Source organism: Lactuca virosa, chromosome 5, assembly GCF_052849685.1.
Source record: "Lactuca virosa cultivar CGN04683 chromosome 5, Lactuca_virosa_CGN04683_v6, whole genome shotgun sequence".
Lineage (NCBI taxonomy): Eukaryota > Viridiplantae > Streptophyta > Magnoliopsida > Asterales > Asteraceae > Lactuca > Lactuca virosa.
The window spans coordinates 85107113-85117736 of NC_136430.1; positions in this window are offsets into that span (position 1 = coordinate 85107113).

A 10624-nucleotide genomic window follows, 5' to 3' on the forward strand; every position below is an offset into this window, starting at 1 on the left:
TAGGGCTTGAGTGACCTTGAACTTGTGGGTTAGGGAGAATAATTGGAGGAGGTGGAGGAAGAGAAGTATGACTTCCATGAGCCAAACTCGGGAAGTCATATTCATTAGGAAAGCTTGGTTTGGGAAGATCATTGTTCTCTAAACCAGACATCAACAATGGGAGAAATTCACGTAAAGTTGATTTAAGTCCTTAATATAACACCCAATATGATATATTAAGGCTAGGACCCAACAAACTATTTTATAACTTGGAAGAGGGATGCCGTAATCCAAGCTATAAAATATTTGAAGGTAGGTGAATGACGATTCACCAATTTCCACCAAGATAAACGAAATGTATTATTAGGTTTTAATTGGTTTTGAAACTCCTAGATTCTTTTGAGATTCATTGAACTTTTCAATGGCATGTTTCAATCTCGAGTGTGCCCTTCAGGTTTTGTGACTGGGATGCCGAGGATCACAAAACAAGGTGTGAAGTAACCATGCAAATATACTTGGTACCCTTAATATTTACCCCTCAATCGATGTGCCGGTTAACCACACACGCTCCAACGATACTATGATAAACATTAAGTTACCCTTTGCCTACCTTGTTAAGTCCAGGTTAGTGTGCCGGTTAACCACACACGCTCCACTAACAGCTTAAACAAAGTGCAAAGTGTAATTTCATGGATTAGCACCTTATTCACATTTTCCTAAGTAACTAAGATTGGGAATTTATAAGTGTTTAGTTACTTAGTATTTATCATTATACTTATAATGAAAGGAGAATTATAGTCCTTGTCCTACCTGTTCGGTTAACGACCCTCCACCGGTCAAGGAAGCGGTGAGTGAGAGTGGACACCCATTAAACTACCATTTTATAGGCAGTAACCTTATACCCCCCTTATAGACCGGCTTCGTGAATGAGGCCTACTAATGATAAGACGACTTGCTCTTATACATATAATATATTAAACTTTTAATATTATAATAGTATAAGGGTGTATTTTAGACATTTAAAATACTTGGTGGTTTAATCTATTAATTAAACTAGACTTTTAATTTAATTAAACTCAAACCATATATTTATGGATTAATAATACTCTTTTAATTAAACGCTTTAATTAACTATTAATAAAGTCCATAAGAGTTAATTTGAACTATTCAACAAAACATCATAATTCCAATTATTAAACTCAAAATTAAAACCATTTAATTAATTGTTTAAGTTATGAACCCAAGAGTTTTAGAATTCAATTCTTTTTTTCATAAAAAACTTTTCTCAAATTCCAAAACTTGAGGGCAAGTTTTGTAATTCTTGAAAACCTTTGGATTCCATAACTTATGGATTTAATGGTGTTTTATGAAGAAACTTTCCATGTTCCATAACTTAAGAACAAGTTATGGAATTCTTTAAAACATTAACACCAAATTTTGTAACTCCATAAAAACTTTGAACCAAAATTTTTTTTAAAAAAAAAAAACTTTCATATCCATAACTTATGGAAGTTTCAAAAACCCTTAAGATCACAACTTTAAAAAAAAAACTTTTGAGTTCCAAAATTTTATGACAAAATATGTAACTCCTTAAAACATTTAGATCAAACTTTTAAAACTAATAAAATAATCATATCATTTTATCTTTTACTAAATTTGACCTAATTCAACTCAAATAACAAATGATTCAAATTTTACAAATAATTCGTTTTTCGCAAAACAAGTAATTATCTTAAAATTTGACAAACGTCATGTTTTTTTTTCCTTTTTTTTCAACATGAAAATAAAACATTTGCATCAATATAACAGAAAACAACCCATGGCTCTGATACCACTGTTGGGTTTTGAGCATTCTAACACTCCTATGGTGTACATGCAACCCTATAAACTTTGGATCTATGTTTTCTCTATTATACATGCAAATATTAACTATTCCAAGGTTTCATCCTAACTAGCATATTATGAAGCACCTATACTACAAAGTTCTAGTTAGATGACATACCTTTTGATGTAGCTTGATGTCTTCAAGCTTTAAGAGCTTAGCCCCAATAGTGTGGAAGCCTCAAATGGAATCACAAATCACCAAAACACCTTGGAAGAACTTGAGAGAATATGTATGCACACTAAAATCGGCCCACTCTTATTTTCACACACTTGTGTCAATTTTGTGAGCCAAGGACCCCTTTATATATTATGGAGGATTAGGGTTACATCCATGTAAACCCTAATACCCATGACCTTTCATTTACATAGGATCCATGGGTTAAAATCTCCATGGACCATCCATGAAAGCTTAGCCCAACCTAAATGAACTTGGCCCATTCCATATATATAAGAGTCCATATTTAATTAGTTCTTTTTGATCACTTAATTAATTCTAAATTAATTCTTGATCAATACTAATTAAATAATATGATTCCATATTAATATATTAGAACTTATAATATATTAATATAAATCATAAATATACTATTCTCAAAAGACTATCCATATAAATTGTGCCGGTGAAGTGCAACCCAAATGGACCATGCCGGGTCGGGTCAAGTTCATACCAAATATAGTTATGGACTTAGACATTAATCCAACAGTTAAGTCATAAAGTAGGGTTTTTGGTGTGACATCCCCAATTTCACGGCCAGAAAAAGACCGATTTGTTTATGCTTTGTTTTATAAAATCAAAGTAATCCTTTGATTAAGAGAGTTGCAGAATTTGTTCCGAAAACAAAATATGATAAGAATCTATCAAAACGTTTCTTGAAGAAGTGTATTTTCATTAAATAACAAAATCCATGTCATGTTCCGATACAGACCAAAAGCATAAACAGGACAAAATAGACCTTACAACAGTTATTTATAACTATTGGTCTATAATCCAAAATCTCTCGCCTTGTCAACCAACTTATGCTCTTGTGCCACTACCTGTGATACAAAGAAAACTGAGTGGGTCAGGCTTGGGAGCCTGGTGAGCATATAGGGCTTTCAACCCACAATAAAATATTATATTATATTTAATCATCACACAATCAACCCAATTACCCACCCCATTATCTCCTTTTTATTTCTTAAATATTACCCTAAGAATCAACTATTCCTCGTTCATTTATTCCTAAGGATTATCCTAAGGAATCGGCACGAAAGCCATCGTTGCCAGTGTTTTCTCAACAGACACTATATCCGTAGTTACCAAGCGCTAACTCCATAGTCGTCGGGGTTTATCTCGTTTATTGACAGTATTGGTTCCGAGACTCCTCTAGCAATACATATCAATGGGTTTTTAGAGTACACCGGTGAACATCAAGTCCACAACACCTACAAGTTGCGAACCTGCTAGTGTTCCACAGGACTGTCTAGAATAGTATGTGGTTGTCATCCCTACTCTGCTGAATGACGGGGGCCATCGTTTGGGTAAAGGTTTCGCTCATTTTTCACCTGTCACCCACATCTCATGATCTATATCATCTTTCGTCTCATCCTCAAACTCATCTTTCATCACACACCAACTATTTCATCTACCCATGTTCTACCCAACATATTTGTAGATATAAATTACATATATAGTTTAAATCATTTAAAAACCTGTATAAAACATTTATTCAACAACCATCTCAAGTAAACAAACAACGTATAAACACATAGCACGTATTTTATAGCAAATACTTCATATCTATGTTGTAGAAGAAAGTAACTACACACTCACTTGATAAGACGATGATCGGACAGCACTACGACTCTTAAAATAATATTCTTCGGTGAAACCACGAGATCTTCACAAAAATCGGGCTTCTCGCGGGCAGAGTTTCGGCTCGGGAACTCTGTTTCTTGGGATCTTCGGGGCTTCGGGACTTGATTCAGGTGTCGGGATGATATCGGGGCTTCGGGGGTATTTCTCGCAAAGTAGAAGAAAGAAAAAAGGGTGAAAGAAGTGGAAATTAGCAAAAAGATCGGCAGCCCTCGTGTTCTATTTATAGGGTGTTGAACCCCGATTTACGTTGGGCGTACTCAAAGAGTACGATGGGCGTACTCCGCTATCGAAATGAACGTTGGGCGTACGCCTAGTACGCTGGGCATACTGGGTGGATCAGACCGGACGAGTCACGACTTCGGATAAGCTCCGAATTTATAATTTTATTTATTTATTTTATTTATTTAAAAACTTCAGAAATTCATAACTTCTGCATACGAGCTCCGTTTTTGACGTTCTTTATATCCACGCGTAGGTGAGACAATGCTCTACAACTTTTGTTTAGACTCTGTTGGCTAATTTTGACTTTATTTTTATTATATTATGTTTAGTAGGCCGGGACAGGAAAACTCCGTTAGAAATTCATAACTTCTTAATATGACGTCCGTTTTCGTCTGTCTTTTTACCGTTGGACTACTATCGACGAGATCTTCGTTTCTCGTTTAGATCGTTTCGGCTAGAAACGGCTCGATCTCATATTCGAACTTTGGGCTGCATACCGCTAAGTCGAAACTTCGAAAAATCATAACTTCCTCATTCGATGTCAGATGTAGACGTTCTTTTTATGCACGCTCTCGGTTTAACGTATTCTACGACTTTCGTTTAGATCGCTAAGGCCAAATATTGCTCTATCATAAATTCACTATTTACGTCGCGTTGTGTCGTGTCGGTTCTGTCGCGAAACTTCGACAGGTCATAACTTCTTCGTTATAACTCGGATTTTGGCATTCTTTATATATTAGGAAACCTTGCCACAACCACTACAACCTAGTTAAGATTGATCATTCTAAATAATCTTTTATCAAAAAGTAACTTTTGATGCTTATCGTCTCTAAATTGACTAGCCCGGATCTACGGGCGTTACAATTGTCTCCCCCTTAGGATGATTACGTCCCGGAATCATCAACGAAAATAGGGCTTGTATAATGATTCCATACGTTATATTTTCATCCTAGGTAATAATCGTAACTTCTATGTTTCTTCGAATGAGTATCTAACTCTTGGACTTCTTTACCGCAGGCGATGCTCAATCTTGCACCTGCCCTTCGTACTATGTTGGACTTTCAATCGTAACCTACGAGTTACAAAATAAATCCTTATTGAGGACTCCTTCTTCTTCTTAGGATAAGTACTTTCCTTTATCTATTGTAACAGATCGATGGGTCATGTTCTAATGACCTTTCATCGGATGATGCAACGCTTAGACTCAAGTCTCTTAGAGTCAAATTCCAGAATGGAATATACCTTCCTTCATATTCTAATGTGATATGATCACATTTTAGCATGTAGCATTTCTAGCTACTAACTTCTTTAACAATGAGCGCGATACAATTGATCTCTTTGATTTCAATCTTCCGGCTTAAGTCAGATGTTACATCGAACTTGGTTCTCTGAACCATGTAATAAACTCATCGTAGTCGGACTCAATTTGATATGACCACTAGGGTCGGAATAATAATCATCTCATTAGTCATTACCGAAACAATGGTAACGACATACTTGAATAAAACGAGACCAATCACTAGCTTCTTGGTAACCTTGTGACTTTCCATGATCCAAGCGTCAGTCATGTGCTTCCGGTAGTATAAGCCTCTACTACCATTCACATCTACTCATACTCGTCCCAAGTATTGTCTCGCAGTCAGCCAAGTCACCATACAAATCACACAATCATTCAACACATCAGATAACAAAATCAGGGTTTATATTAATTTCTTGAAACGATTACACAAAGGTTCAAGTTCACCCTATACTATGCCTCTAATAGGCTACACCACAAGTTACTATGACTACTTCATATATGCTAAAGTTCTCATCCTTGTTTTCTCGTGTTGCCACCCTCTTTGTCAAGGATTTTCTGAGATGCTTTTTGGTTTTGGAAGTGAATTCGCTCTTACTGCTTCATTTTTCTTCGGGCAGTCCCTAGCCAAATGCCCTTCTTCTCGGCATTCATAGCACACCCTCTTGCTGGATACGCACTTGTAAGCGTAATGCCCTGTCTTTCCACATTTGTAGCAAGTCACCTCTTCGTCGCATCTCCCATAATGCTTCAGTGGTACATTTGGCTTAGTAGCTTCTCCCCTCTTTGGTTAGTCCTGCTTGAAGTGCCCTTCCTCATTACATTCGTAACATACCCTTTCGTTGAATGTACATTCATTGGCGTAATGCTCATGCTTTCCATACTTAAAACATGTAACCTCCTCGCCACATTTTCCCAAGTGTTTCTTTTTGCATTTCCCGCACCATTTTTCTTTACCTCCTCTTTTGTTAGACTTCGAGAACATGTTGTTCTTGTTGGACCTCGAAGACTCCTCAAATTTCCTCTTTTTTTCCAATTTCAACCTTGTTGGTGGTCCTATCATTGATCTTTTCTTCAACTGACTTAGCAACCCCGATAGTTATCTCAAGAGTAGGTGCCTGGCGTACTGGCACAGTAAGTTCGTCCTTACTTTGTTGAAGTAAACGTTTTGTCTCTTCCATCTGTTGATCCAACATCGTCTGTACCATTGCTTGTACTCCTGCCATCGTGATTGGCTCAGGTGCAACTGTTATTTCTGATGCACTCTCAATCACTTGTGGCTCAGGCTGTGGGTTATCGTTTCCCAATCCATTTTGCGTGCTTGCCATTTCGATTTATACACCAAATTAGGTGAATTTAGATCCTCTTTCACGATAGATATTTAAACCATCCATATCTCTCCAAAACGTTTGCATGCTAGTTCTAATACCGTAGTCGTACTCTTAGAATCCTAAACACATAAGATTTCCAGATCCGGTCGGCAACAGACCATAGATCCGAACAAACAATATCATATATGGAAAACATATAGCATTTAGCACATAAAAGCATTTTAGGCATCTTTCCTAAAATATACTAGTGCTCGTGTCTAAAATATGGTAGACACTCATCTCACACTCATCGCTTAGCATTCTAAGTTTAAGTATAGATATCCTACAAATTCCTAGTTCGCTTAAACTAATGATCTGATACCAACTGTGACATCCCCAATTTCACGGCCAGAAAAAGACCGATTTGTTTATGCTTTGTTTTATAAAATCAGAGTAATCCTTTGATTAAGAGAGTTGCGGAATTTGTTCCCAAAAAAATATGATAAGAATCTATCAAAACTTTTCTTGAAGAAGTGTATTTTCATTAAATAACAAAATCTCAGGATGTCATGTTCCGATACAGACCAAAAGCATAAACAGGACAAAATAGATCTTACAACAGTTATTTATAACTATTGGTCTATAATCCAAAATCTCTCGTCTTGTCAACCAACTTATGCTCTTGTGCCACTACCTGTGATACAAAGAAAACTGAGTGAGTCAGGCTTGGGAGCCTGGTGAGCATATAGGGTTTTCAACCCACAATAAAATATTATATTATATTTAATCATCACACAATCAACCCAATTACCCACCCCATTATCTCCTTTTTATTTCTTAAATATTACCCTAAGAATCAACTATTCCTCGTTCATTTATTCCTAAGGATTATCCTAAGGAATCGGCACGAAAGCCATCGTTGCCAGTGTTTTCTCAACAGACACTATATCCGTAGTTACCAAGCACTAACTCCATAGTCGTCGGGATTTATCTCGTTTATTGACAGTATTGGTTCCGAGACTCCTCTAGCAATACATATCAATGGGTTTTTAGAGTACACCGGTGAACATCAAGTCCACAACACCTACAAGTTGCGAGCCTGCTAGTGTTCCACAGGACTGTCTAGAATAGTATGTGGTTGTCATCCCTACTCTGCTGAATGACGGGGGCCATCGTTTGGGTAAAGGTTTCGCTCATTTTTCACCTGTCACCCACATCTCATGATCTATATCATCTTTCGTCTCATCCTCAAACTCATCTTTCATCACACACCAACTATTTCATCTACCCATGTTCTACCCAACATATTTGTAGATATAAATTACATATATAGTTTAAATCATTTAAAAACCTGTATAAAACATTTATTCAACAACCATCTCAAGTAAACAAACAACGTATAAACACATAGCACGTATTTTATAGCAAATACTTCATATCTATGTTGTAGAAGAAAGTAACTACACACTCACTTGATAAGACGATGATCGGACAGCACTACGACTCTTAAAATAATATTCTTCGGTGAAACCACGAGATCTTCACAAAAATCGGGCTTCTCGCGGGCAGAGTTTCGGCTCGGGAACTCTGTTTCTCGGGATCTTCGGGGCTTCGGGACTTGGTTCGGGTGTCGGGATGATATCAGGGCTTCGGGGGTATTTCTCGCAAAGTAGAAGAAAGAAAAAGGGGTGAAAGAAGTGGAAATTAGCAAAAAGATCGGCAGCCCTCATGTTCTATTTATAGGGTGTTGAACCCCGATTTACGTTGGGCGTACTCAAAGAGTACGATGGGCGTACTCCGCTATCGAAATGAACGTTGGGCGTACGCCTAGTACGCTGTGCATACTGGGTGGATCAGACCGGACGAGTCACGACTTCGGATAAGCTCCGAATTTATAATTTTATTTATTTATTTTATTTATTTAAAAACTTCAGAAATTCATAACTTCTGCATACGAGCTCCGTTTTTGACGTTCTTTATATCCACGCGTAGGTGAGACAATGCTCTACAACTTTTGTTTAGACTCCGTTGGCTAATTTTGACTTTATTTTTATTATATTATGTTTAGTAGGCCGGGACAGGAAAACTCCGTTAGAAATTCATAACTTCTTAATATGACGTCCGTTTTCGTCTGTCTTTTTACCGTTGGACTACTATCGACGAGATCTTCGATTCTCGTTTAGATCGTTTCGGCTAGAAACGGCTCGATCTCATATTCGAACTTTGGGCTGCATACCGCTAAGTCGAAACTTCGAAAAATCATAACTTCCTCATTCGATGTCAGATGTAGACGTTCTTTTTATGCACGCTCTCGGTTTAACGTATTCTACGACTTTCGTTTAGATCGCTAAGGCCAAATATTTCTCTATCATAAATTCACTATTTACGTCGCGTTGTGTCGTGTCGGTTCTGTCGCGAAACTTCGACAGGTCATAACTTCTTCGTTATAACTCGGATTTTGGCATTCTTTATATATTAGGAAACCTTGCCACAACCACTACAACCTATTTAAGATTGATCATTCTAAATAATCTTTTATCAACCCACAATAAAATATTATATTATATTTAATCATCACACAATCAACCCAATTACCCACCCCATTATCTCCTTTTTATTTTTTAAATATTACCCTAAGAATCAACTATTCCTCGTTCATTTATTCCTAAGGATTATCCTAAGGAATCGGCACGAAAGCCATCGTTGCCAGTGTTTTCTCAACAGACACTATATCCGTAGTTACCAAGCGCTAACTCCATAGTCGTCGGGGTTTATCTCGTTTATTGACAGTATTGGTTCCGAGACTCCTCTAGCAATACATATCAATGGGTTTTTAGAGTACACCGGTGAACATCAAGTCCACAACACCTACAAGTTGCGAGCCTGCTAGTGTTCCACAGGACTGTCTAGAATAGTATGTGGTTGTCATCCCTACTCTGCTGAATGACGGGGGCCGTCGTTTGGGTAAAGGTTTCGCTCATTTTTCACCTGTCACCCACATCTCATGATCTATATCATCTTTCGTCTCATCCTCAAACTCATCTTTCATCACACACCAACTATTTCATCTACCCATGTTCTACCCAACATATTTGTAGATATAAATTACATATATAGTTTAAATCATTTAAAAACCTGTATAAAACATTTATTCAACAACCATCTCAAGTAAACAAACAACGTATAAACACATAGCACGTATTTTATAGCAAATACTTCATATCTATGTTGTAGAAGAAAGTAACTACACACTCACTTGATAAGACGATGATCGGACAGCACTACGACTCTTAAAATAATATTCTTCGGTGAAACCACGAGATCTTCACAAAAATCGGGCTTCTCGCGGGCAGAGTTTCGGCTCGGGAACTCTGTTTCTCGGGATCTTCGGGGCTTCGGGACTTGGTTCGGGTGTCGGGATGATATCGGGGCTTCGGGGGTATTTCTCGCAAAGTAGAAGAAAGAAAAAGGGGTGAAAGAAGTGGAAATTAGCAAAAAGATCAGCAGCCCTCGTGTTCTATTTATAGGGTGTTGAACCCCGATTTACGTTGGGCGTACTCAAAGAGTACGCTGGGCATACTCCGCTGTCGACACGTATGCTGGGCGTACGCCTAGTACGCTGTGCATACTGGGTGGATCAGACCGGACGAGTCACGACTTCGGATAAGCTCCGAATTTATAATTTTATTTATTTATTTTATTTATTTAAAAACTTCAGAAATTCATAACTTCTGCATACGAGCTCCGTTTTTGACGTTCTTTATATCCACGCGTAGGTGAGACAATGCTCTACAACTTTTGTTTAGACTCCGTTGGCTAATTTTGACTTTATTTTTATTATATTATGTTTAGTAGGCCGGGACAGGAAAACTCCGTTAGAAATTCATAACTTCTTAATATGACGTCCGTTTTCGTCTGTCTTTTTATCGTTGGACTACTATCGACGAGATCTTCGATTCTTGTTTAGATCGTTTCGGCTAGAAACGGCTCGATCTCATATTCGAACTTTGGGCTGCATACCGCTAAGTCGAAACTTCGAAAAATCATAACTTCCTCATTCGATGTCAGATGTAG